We start from the raw sequence: 5,000 nt of genomic DNA, 5'->3' as shown, positions 1-5,000 counted from the left end.
GGACAATATGGATTTTTATTTAATTATTACTGATTACTATTATAATTTTTTTTATAATATGTCGTTTGTATTGAAACATAGATAACTTTATTTTTCCTGTTATCTGAGAGGGACGAGAATAAATTTTTTTTAGTAATCACTTCGTTATATGAAAAGTGAACACCTAAGGCGTAAATAGGCTCATCAGTCAATTTTAAGTTTAACAATGTGTCTTTTGATGACGTAAAGAGCCCAGCCACAATAGTTCTGATTTGGACTGGTTTATTTTCAGACCAGAGCAACTTTGGAAAAGTTCTGCCATAGCCGAAGAGTTCACTTAACGAATTTACATATTTTACATAAACCGTTGTGTCATTTCCCTGCTAGCAGAGGTCTCTTTTCTTTTGCATTCGCTGGGCTGACGAGTACGGGAAAAGAGACCTCTACCATGGGTCGAAACTCACTGTGTTGAGCATGTGCGGCGGTTACTTAGCGACCGAATGCTCACGCGATACTTTCATGTTTTGTGGGCTCACTCAACAACAGCGGATTTACTGTAAAGGAATGCGCGGGACATAGCTGGCTCAAGTCACAGTCAGCGAACATATCATGGGGCATGCGGTTTGAAGAGTACCGTCCAAGGTTGTGGAGTATCGACCCATGGCAGAGGTCTCTTTTCCCATACTCGTCAGACCAGCAAACGCAAAAGAAAAGCGACCTCTGCAAGCAGGGAATTGTGTCATTAGCATTATGAGTGATTTTGTGTGTTTTCGATCAATTTGAATGCCTTTTATTTGGTCTGAATTATTAACAGCATTAGCTAAGATTTTATAACGCCAATGGCAAATAACATGCCAGACAAGGGCACCCCTCTCTAACAGCTTTGCTTAAGTTAAAGTGCTGAGTTGCATAACCATTATTCAAAATATTTATGTAACATCGAAATCCATTGTCTCGATTGCGGGCCGAAATTAAAAGTTTCTAAACATTTTTAGTGTCAAAGCTTTTTCAGAAAAACCGACAAAGCTGGGATATTGTTCTCTTTGGTAAAAGACATGATATCAGAGATTATTAAATTCTCAACCTCGGATAATGCATTTCTCGTGCTCTGATTGGTTCTCTCAATCTCGGTTATCAGCTCATATACCTTAGTCTGACCTTATATGGTAAATGATTGCACTTTGCGCTGCTAAACTAAATTTTTTCCTTGCCGGAAAGCGTTATTTCGCTCGGTAGGAAAGTACATTGGAAAAATTATCAGAATAATTAACAATTATTCCGTTCGCTCTTGTTGGATATGAGAGTGGTTATGGCCAACTCGGCGCTACGCGCCTCGTTGGCCATTTACCATTACCAACGCGCACTCATGGAATAATTGTTAAGGACGTTCGCGCCCACTGCTACTACGCATTTTTTCGCGCATGTCACGCACACGTCATGCATCGCAGACCACGAAGGTGAACGAACATGGCATCGAGCCAGTGTTTGATCCTCGCTCGGGCAAAGGGTCGCTTGTGGCATCATGGAATAGCTGTGGACCCAGGTCTTCTCGAAAATGTCACGCAATGACGTGACACTGCGAATAGACAATCGCTTTGAGAACTTCGCAGCGAGTTTACTCTCTTGAATGCTCGGTGAACCCCATATTTTTTTTCCTTAGATCACTTCCTTTCCTGATTTTGTCCATTTTAACAAAAAACAAAAAAAATCTGTACGTAAGAAGTAACAAATATTTCGCCTTTTCTGCTCTCTTTCAACCGAAGTTTTCTTTCTTAGACTAGTATGTATCGTTTTTCAAGGTCTATTTCACCTCAGAAAAAGACATCTGCTGCAAATGTTTATTTAGTTATATTAGTTATGTTGAATTGAGTACGTTTCCCTGATCTGAACTTCACTAATGCAGCTTTTTTATTGCTGACAGTATCGTCTTAAAATAAACCAAGCTTTTAAAAGTGCACGTCATGATCTCGAAAACGAGCAGGTGACCCCCCATTTTTTTTTTTTTTTTTTTTTTTTTGCCTTTTTGGCAAAAGTAGATCATTACCTTTCTGCGTGGCAATTTTAAAAAAAATCTGTACGTGGGAACATTTTGGACACCAACGTCCTTAATTATTCTGATACTTTCGCCAATGTATCTTCCTTGGAAAGTGCTGACTTACGGTATTTACCCACGAGTTTGTTTTCACAAAACGAACAAGCGAGGCTCTGCGAGCAAGTAAGTTTTGCGAAAACAAACTAGTGCGTGAATACCGTACAAAAGCACTTTCCATGAACAAGTTACATGAACGTTCGAATAAGTAAACTAAAATGCTGAATTGAATGTTGAATCAAGTAAGCTTACAGCATGACAATTTCATAACAAAGAATTAGTTTTTCGTAAGTATTCATGCAAGAAATATGACTTAATAAAAAGGAGGAAGAGCTCGATAAAAGTAACTACGTAACTTTTCAACGAAGCTGAATCTGCTATGTCAAAGGGGGACAGTTGTCTTCGTCTGAAGAGTCAGATATGCGTTTAAGTCGTTAAGTGTACTTTTCACCCTGAATGCATCGTGCGCCCCACGTGATTTCGTGTATCACGAAATTACGAAAAACTCGAAAAATCTCAGAAAGCCTTTCAGAATCCTTTTCGTCAAAAGCTATACGTTGATAAATCTTTCAGGTCCTGTTTTGAATGCGTTCTCTATTAATTATTTTATCATTTCATAATTTTGTCGTAGTATTTTATTTGTGGGGTCGGGGTCGGGGTCGGGGTGTCTTTTTTTCCATTTTTTTTTGTCTCAATTTCTGTCGTTATTCTCCCGTACTGTTGTGTCCAATTTTCGGTATCTGTCCTTCATATACGGTGGAAATTAGTTAAAAAAAAAAAAAGAAACCTACGGAAGCTACGAAAGCACAAAAGGGACATCTTAAGGGACATTTTTTTTTTTAAATCGGACTTTTCCACAAAGACAGCAACTTCTGCCACTCTTTTGAGCACAAGCATTACAATAGCATTTTACTTCTACCTTCCCAGGTATTTTAACAAATCGAAACTAACAAAGGAAAAGTAATTTTAAAGTAAGCCATGCATTTCAGTACTGAAACAATGTCACCTAGCTCGTTAGCTTCAGAATTGTTCTGTTCCTCTTGCTGAATAGCCGAACCGTAAATATTCCGCTTCGATGATTCTCCAACGTCTAAATCAGTCGACTCCATAAAGATAAGAGGTAATTTTTGGCGGTTTCACTTGTTAAAATCACACGGTAAACCACAAGACGATCAGGCTAATGGCGATGCTTCTTGTTTTCAACAGCACAAAGTGGCGCGACAAAAATAGTTGGCCAATCGGAATACGCTATTCGAGATTCAAAACAAGAACAAACGATCGCGTTGCGTCTAGGGTGAAAATGGGCCTTTAAAAGCAGACCACGAAAACTTGAAGGTTCAGAGTCCTTGCTGTATTTTTGCTTCACACTAAGGCCGCTGATATTCGTTCAATTCTTTGGCTTCGATGTCTTCAGGATTTCTTTGCTCGACCGTGTTTTTCTCTCAGAAATTCAACGAGAAGCTTCACATTTCTTCTCGTCTTAGCTCTTGTATTTTTGTTCTGTTGTTCGATAATATAGCTATAAATTGACTTTTTCTAAATGCTCAAATCTCGTGGAGCCTTGAGCATTGCTGAAAGCACACGTTTTTCGTACTCTGACTCGCTCTGACGGCTTTGCAGGCACAAAGAGCTTCGATTAATTTGTTGAATGAAATCAGTGGTATGTTTTGACAAGTCACTTCTGATTGGACAAAATGCTTTTTGCACGTGCGAGAAAGCCATCTTGCTGCTGTGATTGGCTATCTGAATTTTTTTAAGCGGGAGTAATCTGTGAGTAAATCTTAGTATTTATTTAACAAGACGCCTGGTGGCGTATACACGGATGCACTATTCGGGATTTTCTGATCGTGTGAAATGAATTGCTGTAACAGTTTCATGTTAGAGGTGAATGCTTGTAATTAACATTTTCATCAAACAAGCGAGATGACAAGCAATAATTAGCTTCTTAACTCCCAGTGGCCACATATTTTTACTCTGTTTAACGGCAGTAGATTTTACTCTAACGCCACACGATTTTACTCGTCAATGGAGGCCCCCTTGGGTCTTAAAGGGATAACAACATTTAGGTTCTGTCAAAAACTGTCCCTCCACTAAGTTGTTTGTTTCATGTCGCCCGATGTTAAAGAATCGTAAATCTGGAATCCAGCAAATGTGAGACTTTGGAATCTGGAATCCAGAGCGTGGAATCTGGAATCCATTTTATGGAATCCAGAATCTACAGATTTCGATAGATAGAGGATCCATTTCTTTGAAACCCGTGATTTTGGAATCTGGAATCTACAATTCGGGATCCACTATTTAGGATCTGAAGTCTGAGGGCCACCTGGATTCCTTTAGCCTGCACACAGACTCTCTGTGGGTAGAATGGCGTGCGGTCAGCAGCTGCGGAATTGGAGCGAGCGGGGAAAAGGATTCCGTAGCTGTTGACCGTGCGCCATTCCACGCACGGAGAGCCTGTGTGCAGGCTATGATTCCTTTACATATGGCGATTCATAACTTTTACGTAAGTACTGCATTCTGTATAAGCAAAAGCAAGGTTGAATGAAAGAGAAGGAAATCACACACGGCAATACGGCAAATATAAACTACGCAACAGGGCCTAGAAACTGCCAACAAACTGAGACAACCTGATTTATTGTAAATAAGATATTTTTTTATTTGTTTACAAATGCATTAACTAGAGGCTATGTTAAAGAATGTTAGTCATGTGTGTCCTTCCATGACACATGTGCATTTTCAGGCAATAGAGTGTGAAGAAGCTTCTTGAGCATCACAGTATAGCAGGTATTCAAGAAAAAACTTTTATCTTGTTTATTTTAATTAGTTCTCAATGTTTTGCCGCACTTATTTACAATAAAAAGGGTAATGAAAAGCTTTATGGTAGTATATCCAGTGGTGTTTATGCTACATAAGAGAGGGTCTGTCCCATCAG

This window comes from Montipora capricornis, chromosome 10 (genome assembly GCF_036669925.1).
Source record: "Montipora capricornis isolate CH-2021 chromosome 10, ASM3666992v2, whole genome shotgun sequence".
In the NCBI taxonomy this organism is placed as follows: Eukaryota; Metazoa; Cnidaria; class Anthozoa; order Scleractinia; family Acroporidae; genus Montipora; species Montipora capricornis.
The sequence above is the reverse complement of the archived record's forward strand: the minus strand, read 5'-3'. Positions refer to the sequence as shown.